The sequence below is a fragment of the Pituophis catenifer genome, unplaced genomic scaffold (assembly GCF_029215685.1).
Source record: "Pituophis catenifer annectens isolate HBS135680 unplaced genomic scaffold, rPitCat1.0.hap2 SCAF_3, whole genome shotgun sequence".
Lineage (NCBI taxonomy): Eukaryota > Metazoa > Chordata > Lepidosauria > Squamata > Colubridae > Pituophis > Pituophis catenifer.
The window spans coordinates 44,998,726-45,013,831 of NW_027256883.1; the positions used below are offsets into that span (position 1 = coordinate 44,998,726).

Here is a 15,106-nt window from a genome sequence, read left to right on the forward strand (position 1 = left end):
CACACAGTAAACAGTTCAGCATTGAAAAAGAGCTAGAGTCCAAATATTTATGTGAAATTACTTTGCAAATAACACCGTAATGCCTTATTTTTAGAATGTTATAGACAATGTGGCTGTTGCACATGAATGATCAAAATGGTACAAGTTGATGGGCAGCTGCATTCCATAGGATGGAGAGGCAACAAAAGAATGCTAAAAGACTCCTGAACAGCCACATTTAAAATTGCAAGGGCTAGCTCAGAACAAATATGGGCAGCACTGCTTTAACATAGCCAGTATAAACCATACATCCTGGTATAAGTAGACAACAGTACAGTAGTTTGAAGCTATTCTGTGATGAGCAACTTTCCTAAATCTACTGGGATTTCCTTTGATTTCAAAGGATTCTGCTTGGAAGTGTAGGATCAATTGCTGTTTAAGAAATAATTCTAATATATAGTGGTGCTAAAAAGTTTGTGAAACCTTTTGAAGGTTTAATAGTTCTGCATAAATATGATCTAAATCATTATCTGTTTTCCGTCTAAGTCCTAAAACTAGAGGAGGTGAACCCAATTAAACAAATGTCAAAAACATTCTATTGTATTTAGTTTTAGTTTTTGTGTGAAGAATACATGTTTTGTGAAATATGTACAAAACTTACATTTACAACACAGATATTCATATTTGTGAAATAAGAACTTTAATCATGATGATTATAATCATACACAATTAATTAAATTACTTAAAAGGAAGCACCAGATTACAAGCTTTTCTCTTCATGCAACTTTTAATAAAGCAATACTAATCTGAATGAATTTAACCAAGATATTTTTTTAATTACATAATATCAATTGTAATTGTTACTTCAAATTATGATTATTACCTTATCAAATGTTGCATATTTCAATAAAACTTTGCTTTAATGGACCATTCAATGGAGGTGTTTATTCCTCTTGAACTTTTATTAAACCTGAAACTTAGTTTATTTATTTAATTTATGTACCTCCCATATCACTATCAATCGACTATAAACTGCAGTAATTTGGGTAATCTGCATAATATATCATTCATGTCAATTTATGTCAGTTGCATTATCAAATGATAAATTTATGTGACATAAATATAACAAAATTTAATGTACATGTAAGTGCCCTGTGCAGACATCTTTGCATACAATGAGCATGTCTACTATTCTAGGGGTGGTGTCCATACAGAAATTTCATTTGTTACATTTGCTTCATTAAATCAAAGACTTATAAAAGCAAAATTGGAGCTGATATCATATTGGAGGTGATCATTTTTAGAATGGATTTTGGGTGATGTAACTGTTCAAATACACAGGATAGAAACATTTTAAGGAAATGCCTGGAGAAATGATTGGAAATACTAATGTACATGAATTATGTTGCTAGGGCAAAAGAGCCAGTATATGCATCAGGTGATTGCACTGACTTACAACTGCAATTACAGGAGTTCCAATTGCCATCATTAGGCAAATCCTTCTCCTGCCAGCTTCCCCACTGACTTTACCTGTTGGAAACCAGACAAAGAAGGGTACTAATGGCAATCACATGAAAGCAAGATATTGAGGCTGTCATAATTGCAAGCCAGTTGCTAGCTAAATCATGATTATGTGACTATGGGGATGCTACAATGGTCATAACTACAAGAAATCTTCATAAGTCTCTTTGTTAAGTGCCATCATAACTTTGAATGGTTGCTGAATGAGTCACTGAATTAAATGTGGACTACCCGTGCATCTTTCATTTAGAATTAGTGAATGATTGTCAGCTTTCCCAGTACACTAGACAGAAAACATGACCAGATGAGCCAATTCTACTGTATTATAAGGCTACATTAACAAAACCTTGCACGTCTGTACAAATTTCCCACCATCTCTTTTATAGTCTCAGGAGCTTCCTTTCTGAGTTTCTTTTTCTCCCTGTGCCTTCTTTTAACCAGGCAGCATCTCTTCTCCCTTCTCCCAAGTCCTTCCCACATCCCATTAGTCTGACTAATTTAATAGTGGAACTCAGAAGAAATTATCTCTCTTTTCCTACACACATGTAATCTCTATTATAGTCCACAGAACTCCTCCCAAAAATCTGAAGTAGAACATTTACAAATCAGTAAGTAAAAACAAAAGAGTATTTCTAAAAGAAGCAAAATTTTGAAACACATTTCTGACTTAACATATCAAATTAAACTACCAAAGAAGTCAATATAATATTTAAAAATAAAGGTACCTCAAGCATACCCTAGCAGTTTAACAAAGGAATGAATAATACACAGATTTCTCTAATAAATATCTAAATAGAATGAAAATCTGACATGCAATTACATGTCACATTTATTAGGCCAAGATGAATTAACTTTACTCTATACACGTACAGAGACACATTATTTCATATCAAGTGGAACTAGAATTAATTATGAAGTCAGATCCTTGGGAATTCAAACAAATGCTATCATGACTGAAAAGTGGATAAAATACATTGTTTTGATTTAAATGCCTTTTAAAAAGAATATTTTCTTTACAAACTACATACTTGGTTGTCATACACCCATCTTCTCTCTCTATTAACTACTTGTTTAAGAGCCTTTTTACTTCCCATCTGAATCATCAAATAGTTGTAGATTTAATTTTTAAAAATTGTTTAGATAAATAAAAAAATGCAATTAGTTGAATATAGGAGAGAAAACTCAGTCACGCTGTACCAAATGATAGCTGGAATTATTTCATCAGTTCAAACAAAATAATGCAGCAAGAATATACTGTATTGCAGTGTTTCCCAAAGTGTGGTATGCGTACCCCCAGGGGTACGGGAAGAGTTTGGTGGGGGTACGCGTTGCACCGGAGTTTGGTGGGGATCACGTGGGAATATCCACTGCACCGTGCTTAGCTGCGCCCACAGAACAAGGAAAGAAATAGGCACGTATTTTGTTTATTTTGTGTATGTACCAAAAAAAGAAAAAATAAATATATTTTGATTTTTATTAAAGCATATGTTTTTTATGAGGGGTACTCAGCGTTACGAAAATTATAGAAGGGGTACACATATGTCAAAAGTTTGGGAAACATTGCTCTAAGCTGAGAATGTCTCCAACAGATCCCAAGAACATCAGAACTGTGTCCAGAAGAGTGCAGTGCTAGGAATAGCTAAGAAACTGTGCAAAACTCTCAAACTCCAGGCCTCTGGTAGAGGACCCAAGATTGAGGAAGCACATACCACTCATATGGGGTAAGCAGGGATTTTTTAATATAATACTCTGAGTGTTATAAAAGCAGAAACTAAAAATATAAAACTACAAAGATGGATAATAATCCAAAATGGCCATTTGAGGAAGAATTTATTTAATATTCAAGAGCAGGGTTCCCCAACCCCTGCTCTCTGGACCAGCACCAGTTTGCAACATGCTGGCAACAGGACCACACAAACAAGTGAAGCCCCATCCGTGGAATGCAGACAGCCTGCAAAACCACACCCCGTACGGTCCATGGAAAAAACTTTCTCCATGGAACTGGTCCCTGGTGCCCAAAAGGTTGGAAGCCACTGCTTAAGAGTTATTATATTCACTTTAGTCTTCAACTACCCCAATAACGATATAAACAAATCAAATATTAAAAAGGTATTATTGAGACCAAATATTGTATAGAAAAGCTCAAATCCTTGGATTTATGGCATAATATGGATATTCAGATCAATCCAGTTTATTTAAAAAGTGGTTTTTCAACTAAACACCAAGATTTTCTGTTATTCTATTCAAGGAACCAGGTAGCTTATATAGTGATGAAAGGGAACAGTGAATGCCCTTAGGAGAAATTAGTTCTTCATGTTCTGATCCTTTATACATGCCAAGCATTGAGATTTGTTTTTGAATTAAATGCTATTTTCACAAACCTTAGAGACCATATTTGTTTTCACAGAGGTTGATTAGCAACCAGCATTTGAAATCATATGTATTTATTTTGTTAAATATTCAAATTCAGCTGATGAATTTAAAATAACATTGTCAATTATTTGAAATGGAAACTTTTGAGTATGTGACTGAAAATGTTTCTTTTATTATTTTCTTTCTATTTGTATATTTCAGCACTAAGGCTTATATTTTGTCTCCCATAATCAATAGGCATAAGCAGCATTTAACCTAACAGCTGTTAGACACAAACAGCTTTATATTATACATACATACAGTACTAGAAGAACAGTATTTATCACACTTTGCCATTCTTAATCAGGATCTTTATGACATTATACCTTATCTGAAAAAAAAAATCTGTTTTAATTGTAAATATTATTAGATATGGACTTACACAAAAGAAATAAAATCATCCTTTAAACCCTAAAATCCATTAATAAAATTTACTTTCTATAAAAAGGAACAATAGCCACAACTCCAAAACAAATAAACTGTAGAAGAAAACCCAAACAGAACAAAGCAAATACTGGTGGAACTATATTTGAGAATTTATTAATCTTAAATATGCCATCATCTAATTTATTACCATTAAGTCTTTTTAAAAACCTATTCTAATATCAAGTTCACTTTTTAAATGGTAATGATGCCATCTTCCAGCAAATATACTATTAAATCTAACCAGTTGTTAATTCACACTTCTCTTTAGTAACAGAAGTTTACACTATTTTGTGCCATTGAGCACCCTCTGCTGGACTCTGCGGCCAAAATCAATCAAGAGATTCAATAAATACAGGCTGCATAAAAGAATATAAATGTATTTTAAAGCACCATACAGAGGAATCTTTAGTGCAGTACAATTTGTTTCTATGAGTTATGTGATAAAATATTGTAATGAAATTTAAGTTCAAAGAGCTTTATTTTAGTTTTCTTCTTTAACAAAGCAGCTATCCCAATACCATATCCAACATCTTGTTTTAAAACATACAAACTGAGGTTGAAGAAATTTACTATCCTATCCAGTATAAATAATATTCCTCAACCCTAGAGTCACATCAGTTCCAAGGTTTAAACTGGCATTGCTCAATTTACTTGGAAATAGTTCCACTTGTTTTCAGTGGGATTTACTCCCAGGTAAGAATATATCGGATTGCAAAATTAAAAGCAGAGTTCTAAGCTAATTTACTAGAAAGCTCCATGAACACAATAAGATTTTTTTATTCTCCTCGAGGTTTAAGATTATACAATAAAATTGGCTTGCAATCCCTTGTAGTGTTGAAAATTTAATTTTAATGTTAAAGATAAGAAAGGCATCATACTTGTTTATTAATTTTGAAAGCCCTATTTTGATTAAACATAAATGTGTTTGCATAATCCTACTACTTTCAGATAGGATGACAAGCAGCAGACTGGATGGATTCTATTATAGCAGCAATAGTCATATTACTAGAAGATCTGAAAGATCAGGCTTGGGGATAGGCTGTCCTGAAGAAAATCTATTTATGTGGTTGCTAAGAGATTACACTGATTTGATCACATATAATCAATCACTCTATCACAATTTTCAGAAAACAATAGGAACAGTTGATGCTAGGATTGAATGGAAGCCTAAATTAAAGTAGTGAACTATTTGTGCATATCCACAAAAATAATGTATGTTAAACAGATTCCCTAAACAGATTTCCTAAATAGGTGCATAACTCTTATTCTCAATTATTACAATTAGCCATTAAACTATAGTCAAATAAGACTTTGGATGAAAATTTCCATGCTGAAATAACCGCAACCTCGCCTTCTGTATGATGTCCTTTTACTATTTGAATACTAGTTTCATTTCCATTCGTCTTTTCTTTCATACAGCATTAATTTCTGTTTCCTGCCATGATCCCAAATCACATGAATAAAGAAAAAAACAGTATGGTAAGATGCTGTAAAGCTCAAAGAAGCGTTAAACATGGCATTTAATCATCTGAAAACAATATATTCATTGATATTACGATAAAAAAGCAAGATACATGGTTTACCATATATTATAGATTGTCGTAAAAACATAAATAGTAAATAATGGAAGCAGACATGATGGAGACTATGTAAGAATATACAGTAGAAGCTGCTTTGAGAATTTTTCAGGATTGGAAAAATCACTGTATTAATATTTAAAGCATGAATTCTATTCATTTCTCTCATGCTTAGCTCTAGAGAGATCTGATATATTTTTTAAAAAATAATATGCTCCTTTTTAGCACATTTTTTTAAAAAACAGCCGTATAAAAAAATCTATTCGGCCACCTTTACCAGAAAGCAAAATCAAAATAAGTGAAAATAAGTATTGCCAATTTGAATTGAAGAGAACCCTTAAGCAAAAGAAACATGCTAAAGTTTCCAATCACATATAGCAATGTTTTTCAAACTATTTTTCCCTTTTATTGCTTAGAAAATCCTCAAAGAACACCAAATCTATGTCTTCTGAAGAACATCAATATCTAGCCTTTTATTTCTCCATCTGAAATAACAACTATTATCTGTCTTCTGAACACAAGCTAGAAATATATATACCCAAACGTTTGGTATCGAAGAGTACATCTGACATTTTATGAGAATAATTTGCTGACTCAAAAAAATTCCTAGCAATGATGAGTATGGCAAATTACACAAAGTCAATGTATTCAAAGGCCAACTGATTAAATTGTCCCGCCACTGATTTAGCCTCTAGGATATTTTCAACTTTAAGTGACCTTTATTTTTTCCTAGGCAGGTTAAGCATGTTTTCAAACAAAGCACCTTTCATCATTTTTCTTTTTATGCATTTGAATAAAATTATTAAAAATAAAATTACATTTTGTGGAGTCTTTGGTATTCTCTGAGCTTGGTTGTTTGCTTGCAGATGTTTCATTACCTGAGCAGGTGACATCATCAGTGCTAGTGGGTGAGTGGGTTTGCCCCCTGTTTATGTAGTGTAGCTTGTGCTGTCAGTTGTAGGAGAAGAGCAGGCAGAGCTGGGGGTGGAGGTAAGCACATCATTAGCTTAGAGTTGTTGCATTTCCATAAGCACTGCAACCTCTCCTGAATTCCGTTGACTCATATCTGGCACTAATTTTGTGTTGAATTTTAGTTGATCAGGTTCTTGGATATAGGCTTGAATAAATCTTCAAACCTGCAACCTTATAAATGATCCTGATTCTTTGCGCCTGACACCAAGATTGATGGGAGAGATGGGAGAGTGGTTTTCTTTTTGGTAGTTCCTTGATTAGGATATTGTTTTCAGTTTTTGTTTGTTTGTTTCTTTAATCCTTACTAATCTGGTGTAGGTTGCTAGGAAGAATATGATCTGGTATTTTTATTTTCTTTTTAGCTTTTTTAACTTGCCTCTTTCAAACAGCAATAGCACTTATATATCATTCCACAGTGCTTTATAGCCCTCTCTAAGCAGTTTACAGATTGCAACAATCGGAGTCCTCATTATACTGACCTTAGAAGGATGGAAATCCTGAATCAACCTTGAGCCAATGAGATTCAAACTGCTGAATTGCTGGTAGCTGGCAGTCAACAGAAGTAGCCTGCAGTACTGCATTCTAACCACTGCGCCACCATGGCTAAATAGTGAGTAAATGTGGTTTGTTTCTATGTATCTATTGATGGCTGATTTGTATGACTGCCAAATCAAACAAATGCCAAAGATATATCTTAGAAATAAAAATGAATACCACTCTCAAGAGTGATACTTTGCTTTGCAAGAAGCTACTTCCTTTTAAATTTTGTTTAAAATGGAAATTAGAATAAGATTAGAATAACAGAGTTGGAAGGGACCTTGGAGGTCTTCTAGTCTAACCCCCTGCTTAGGCAGGAAACCCTGCCTACACCAATAATTCAGTCAAATACATAAAGAATGGGCACAGGGCTTGTTGAGCAACAAGGCACTATCCAGTTATAGAGAGAGGCCTTAGATACCATGTTAGAATCCCAGATTTAAGCAATGTTTGACCATGATTCCATTTAATTTAATTTCAGATATTCAAGTCAAAATTGAATAACTGCTGAAATAATCATAATACTATGGCACAACACTATCACTAGCAGAGGCTTTGTTTTTTGTTTTGTTTTCACAGACAAAACAAAAAAACGTAGCTAATATATATGGCAGCCTTTCACAGTTTCACAGAAATGCAACAACTCCCAGACTTCTTAGCTAGTGGACATATTGGATGGGAATTCAGGGAGTTGTCATCACAACACATTTAAGATTGCCAGGTCAGGAAAAGCTAATCTATGAAAAATAAGCGCCAGCTTCTGTATGCACCAGTAACTTTCCATAATAAGCCCCAACAAATTGCTCTGTAGTTACAACTGTTTAATCTTCAATATAAAACCATGAAGCACATTGCTTCAATTACCAGTGTACCTACATTTTATCGTGTCTTCCTTTTATCTCAGAAATCATTAGGCTGAGTCACGGACAATTTTGCAGACCGGCTGAACATCTCTGGGTCAAGACATTCTTCTTGATTATAGTCATCACTATAAGTGCAACTGGCTCTGGAGTCAATTGTTTTACTTTCTTGCATAGCTGCAATTTGAGTTTTACTAATCTCATCTAAGAGCCGAGGTGGCGCAGTGGTTAGGGTGCAGTACTGCAGGTACTTCAGCTGACTGCTAGTTCAGCAGATCAGCGGATCAAATCTCACCGGCTCAAGGTTGACTCAGCCTTCCATCCTTCCGAGGTGAGTAAAATGAGGACCCAGATTGTTGGGGGCAATATGCTATTTAGTATACTGTCTTTGGTGTAAGCCATCCAGAGTCCTCGGAGAGTGGGCGGCATAGAAATATGAATAATAAAATAAATAATAAATAAAATAAACAAATCATTGAGGAAAACAACCCATGTTTCATATTTGTGGGTGTCTGTAAGCATTTCATGCTTACATCAATGCTTTAGATCAGGATCCTCAAATGTGCTTTGTGGCAGTGGTGGGATTCAATTTTTTTTTACTACCAGTTCTGTGGGCATGGCTTGGTTGGCATGGCATGGCTTGGTGGGCGTGACAGGGAAAGGATACTGTAAAATCTCCATTCCCTCCCCACTCCATGGGAAGATTACTGCAAAATCCTCATTTCCTCCTGATCAGCTGGGACTTGGGAGGCAGAGAATGGGGGCAGGGCCAGTCAGAGGTAGTATTTACTGGTTCTCCGAACTACTCAAAATTTCCGCTACCAGAACTGATCAAAACCTGCTGAATACTATCTGTGCTTTGTGGGCTGCACAAATGACCTTCACCCAGTTCATTTTTAGCAGCCCACAACAATGCTGGGGAGTAGGTCAGAGGACATTCTGCTCAGTTATACAGTGGGAAGGCAACTATTGGAGGTGGAATGACAGCTTGCCAATCACAGTCAGGTGCTGGGTGGAGGGTATGGCTCCGAGTCAAGGCAAGGTTACTCATGAAGCTGCAATGCTCCTGGCTTGCACTCTATTATGTCTGAGATTGGGATGCCTCTTCCTGCCTCCCCCATGGCTCTTCCTTATTGCAACCTTGAATGAGCGGGACTGTTTAAATTTATGACACCGGAGACTTTTGTGACAGTTTATGAATGTGCGTATGCATGGGGGTACTTCTGTCTTGCAACTTTCCATCTAGTGAGCTAATCCTTATGCAAGATTCATTTTGATGTGAGTTTGAGATCCCTGATGGATACAAACTTGAATAAAGTTGAATAAGCACAGTCTTACTATTCCTTTTCTGAACGTCAGTCATATGATCCTCCTAGGAATCTTAAAAGCTTGGACTTATTTCAAAGGAATATTTATTCAAACATTGAGCCATAATTTGTTTATAAAAGGCATGCAATTTGGTGTCTCATTATTTTACCTAAATTTGATATAGAGCAATACTTATAGCACTGAATGTTTAGTTTCTGCATTACCTCATCTTTAAAACAAATAATGATAATACAGCTATTTTCATTAAACAGAATGAAAAATATTTAACAAGCACAAATGGCTTCCTGGATTTATCCCCCAAACATCTCCCCTTTAAACTTAGATTCATACAGACAAAACACTTTGAAGTAGGAGTTCGGAAATATTCTTCAGATTCACATTTTTATGCAAATATACTAAATACAGGAACGGAAATTCAATTGTACTCTAAATATTTATGTTTCTGAAATGTGAGATGCTATTCTTCAATAAAGACATGTACAAAAATGTATACATTTGGAAAAAGTATATAGAAAAATGCATATTTTAGTAAAAAAAATACTTTCCGGTGTAAGAAAAGTATATATTAAGAAAAACACATTACAAAATGTATGGGAATATTTGTACAGATTTTTTTTTTAAATGGCAGACTTATATATATTATATATTTATTGATCATATTTGTACCCATTTCACAGAGCATGACTCTAGGTGACATATAAACAACCATAAATCAAATTTAAAAATATTCAAAATGCACAAAAAAATAATCTTATTATAAGATTATGTCTGGATGGGGTCTGGATGGGGAGGAACAGGCTTCAAACTTAACCCTTCCAAGACCGAGTGGCTGTGGATGCCGGCGTCCCGGTATAGCCAGCTGGTACCATCGCTGGCTATTGGGGGTGAGTTACTGGCCCCCACAGAGGGAGCTCGCAACTTGGATGTCCTCCTGGATTCACGGCTGTCTTTAGAAGGGCATATGACAGCTGTGGCCAGGGGGGGCCTTCTATCAGGTTTGCCTGATGTGCTAGTTGTGCCCCTTTCTGGATCGGGACTCCTTATGCACAGTCACCCATGCCCTCGTCACGTCTCGCCTGGACTACTGTAACACTCTCTACATGGGCCTCCCCTTGAGGTGCACCTGGAGGCTCTAACTGGTCCAGAATGCAGCTGCGCGGGTGATTATGGGAGCCACAGGGCGCTCCCACGTAACACCTCTCCTGCACGAGCTGCACTGGCTCCCAGTGGTCTTCCGGGTGCGGTTCAAGGTGTTGGTTCTCACCTTTAAAGCGCTCCATGGCATAGGGCCGGGATACTTGCGAGACTGCCTGCTGCTACCGATTACCTCCCATCGGCCAGTACGCTCACACAGAGAGGGCCTCCTCAGGGTGCCGTCGGCCAAGCAATGTTGGCTGGCGGCCCCCAGGGGGAGAGCCTTCTCTGTGGGGGCATCCAATCTGTGGAATGAGCTACCTCCTGGAATACGACTGATCCCGGACCTCCACGCTTTCCAAAAGGCCCTGAAGACTTATTTATTCCAGCAAGCTGGCCTAGCTTAAAATGCTTTTAATGGGGTTTTTAAATTTTTGATTTTATTGATTCTGGGTTTTAAATTGGGAACTTTTCAATTTTGTAGATCTGGGATTTTAAAATGGAAATGTATTATATGTGTTTTAAGTTTGGCTGTTCACCGCCCTGAGTCCCCTTGGGGAGAAGGGCGGTATACAAGTTGAATGAATGAATGAATGAATGAATGAATGAATGAATGAATGAATGAATAAATAAATAAATAAATAGCTAAGAGACAGCATCAGATTAACAATGGAGCCACCGAATCAAATTACCATTCCCTTGTGATCCCAAGGCCTGTTGACACAACCAGATTATAGGGGACTTCCAGAAGGTCTGGAGAGATGGATCCAATGTCATCTCAGGGGAATGATGTTCCATGGGGGAGAGAAGGCTTATCTCCTAGATCCTATCAGATATAACTCCTTAACAGATGGAGCATACCTCTACTGCCAGACCTGATAACAGATGTAATTGAGAAAAGATGGCCCTTCAAATAATCCAGCCACATGCTATGAAGGGCTTTAAAGATCATCTCCAGCACCTTGAATTGGATCCAGAAGCAAACTGGGAACCAATGCAGCTCATGGAGCAGAGGTGTAATGGGCTCTAGGGGCACACATAATTGCCCAAGCTGCTGCATTCTGTACTAGCTCAAGCTTCCAGATACTCTTCAAGGGCAGGTCCATGTAGAGCATATGACAGATGTCCACCCAGGAGATAAACAGTGTATGAATCACCATGAGCAGAGCTCCCGAATTCAGGAATGGGTGCATCTGGTACAAAACATAAAGCTATGCAAAGGCCCTCCTAGCCACAACTACCATCTTCTCTTTGAGCAGGAGTCCAGAAAGACCTTCAAATCGCACATTTGGTACCAAAGTACAACACCATCTAGGACCAAAGATGGCATAGTCCCAGAATCAGCAGACCCCAAAACCCAGAGCCATAGAGTCTTGCCAAAGTTCAGTTGAAGCTTGTTATTTCCAATTCAGACCCCCACCAACTGCAGGTGCAGGGATAAGATAGCATTGCTTAATTTGCCAGGGACAGAGATGTATAATTGAGTATCATCAGCATACCTTTTAAATTTCAAACATTTATATAGCCACTCATCTTACACCAAACTCTGAGTGTTAAACTATAACTGTTTGAAATACCAGAATGAGTTCCAAACAGAAATCTGAACCTAAAACCAAGTATTAGGTTCAATACCTTTTCAGTCAACCTATTATGGTAGAGATGGAGAATAAGTTGCTCTCCAGATACAGATAGTTCTTGTCAAACAATGGTAATTGGGATTTGAATTTCTGTTGTTAAGCAGAAATTCAGTTTCTGTTGTTAGGCAGAAAAGGGGAGAGCCTTCTCTGTGGAATGAATTGCCCCCGGACATACGAAGGATCCCCGACCTCCGCGCCTTCCATTGTGCTTTGAAGACCCTATTATTCCAGCAAGCCGGTCTGACGGGATAAAGGATTTTAATTGGGTTTTGATAGGGGTTTTAAATAACGATTTTAGCTGGGTGTTTTAAATTTGGTCAGTGATTGAATTATTTTAATAAGTTTTTAAATTTTTTGTCTTGTGTACTGTTTTTACCATGGCTGTTCACCGCCCTGAGTCCTTCAGGAGAAGGGCGATATATAAATATAATAAAAGTAAAGTAAAAGTAAAGTTAAGCAACGGAGTCATAAGGCAGAAGGTCACCTGACTGGGTCACTTAGTGATAGCAGTTCCAGCAGTCTGCTTTATAGTCATTAAGCAAATTATCTCAGGTCATTTGATGAGGATCTCACTTAACTGTGACTTTTGACTTTCTGCTGGCTTCTTCATTGACTTTGCTTGTGGGAAGCCAATAGGGAAAGTTGAAAATCGTGATCACGTGACAGTGAGATGCTGCAATGATCAGAAATTTAGGCTGGTTGCTGAGTCCCCAACTTGAGATCCTGTGATTGTGGGGGCACTGTGATTCCTGGAACTTTTAGCAGTGGTCATAAATACTGCTTATTAATTTGTCATAGGTTTGAATGGTCTCTGAACTAGTGATTGTTAACTGTGGACCACTGGTATTATCATTTTTAACATTCCAGATACAATTTAGGCCATTTTCAGTTTCTAGAACAAATGGAATATATACTGAACAAATAGCTAAATAATACAATTTAGTTGTACCATTGCAATACAATTAAAATACAATATATTGTATAAAATATACAATACATTTCAAGTCTTGGCTATGTGCCCTAGTTTACTTCTAAGACAATTATGGTCTCCTGCTTGATATACAGCCATTCTTTTTACTTGGCTTGGACAGGACTTTTTCTTGGATCAGTAACCCAAGCTTCATTTTCTCTTCCATTTCTTTTAAGGAATCATTCAAAGCAATTGCTGTTATGTGTTGGAACATTCATACAATAACCTTGAAAATGCACCATCAGTTTTCAGGTCAGCTTGGTTTGAGCCCTGCTGGGCTTGTCATGCCACAAGGCATACGAACAGACTCTGCAATTTTTTTGTTCCACAAATATATTAGCTTGGTCTGAAAATTAAATAAAATGTTAATTGGTGGTCTGAATTGAATAAAGTTGATTTTGTATGCAAGAATTTCTGCACAATTCATTTACAAATTACAGTAAGAACCAATAGTCATGGGACCTCTTTGCTCCCAATAATATCCTGCGTAGAATTAAGAAAAAAATATTCTCAGCAAGTTTCTGTAATGCTTTCACATTCTAAAATAAGCAAAGAGAGACTAAAGCAATTTAATCTCACAGCAAGAAAGAAAACCAGCTGTAAAAATCCAGAGCGTAATATGAATATCCCTACTGGCAAGTTTTAAATATAACAAAAAAGTTGCATTTAAAGTGTCTCATTTTCACTGAATATTGCAAATGCATATAATCCAGATCGACAGTCTTTTGCTAAGAAGATATGCATCCATTTCAAAAAATTATAATTCTACAAAACATAGTTTGAAGAGTGTCAAAACTTAAAACAGTAATTTTTTTCTTTATATTATTACAGGATCATAAAAAGGAACAAAATTATCCCTTTTCTTTTTAAATCATGTTTATAAAAATATTCATGTACTCTAATATACTGTTTTTACAACTGACCATTGAATGGGTCAAATACAAACTATATTAGGATTTGTTTAACTAATCAAGAGACTGAATAAACTATGAAACTTTCTCATATTGAGGAACAGAAACAGGTTACCTGAATCTCATAAAGTGTAACAATCATTATCAGAGTTAATAACTTCAAAGCATGATGATAGACTGACTGGAACCTATTTTTGATGAGGATTTTTTTAATGGCAACATACATTTTGGATATGGTAATGAGAGATGTAGTGGAAATCCTGTGAAACTGCTTATTCCATATCAAATTTGATTGCCCAAGAAGATTGTCTCTGCTTTTCCATGAAGTGTAGCAAGAGGGGACTCAGAAATGAACATTTTCTTCACTCCTGAGTTTTAGAAAGTTTTTAAAAATTTGGCTATTTAAAAGCAAGTTCAGGAATGAAGGAGCTGGTGGGTTGGTTAGGACTAAGGTGGCCAGTAATGTAGTTCTTTACTGTGTTATTAACTTAGAGACAAAAGGTTGATGCTACATAAATAAATAATAAATAAAACTGATCTTTAGGGTTGGACTGCAGAATTCTTTCATTCATGTGGCTTGTTGCATTGGTATTTTTTTCATACGAGGACTCAGAGTATTACTGGACTCTATGCCATTTACAACTTCCAAATGCCCATATTCAGTAAGAATATATTATAATCATTTAAATGGGAGGTGACTAAGGTGTGTGTGACTAGGGCCTCCCAATCCAGAAATGGATGCAACTGGTGCAAAAAATGAACCCATGCAAAGATCCATTTTCTTTAATAAATTGTATTGATTATAGTTTTAATTTTTTTGAGACTTCCCTGAATGCCTGAA

At 36.3% G+C, this 15,106-nt stretch overlaps 1 protein-coding gene across 1 annotated transcript in view; it reads right to left on the reverse strand.

Annotated features, from left to right (window-relative positions):
- Positions 1-15,106, reverse strand: part of ASXL3 (ASXL transcriptional regulator 3) — an 85,430-nt gene that overhangs the window by 57,538 nt on the left and 12,786 nt on the right.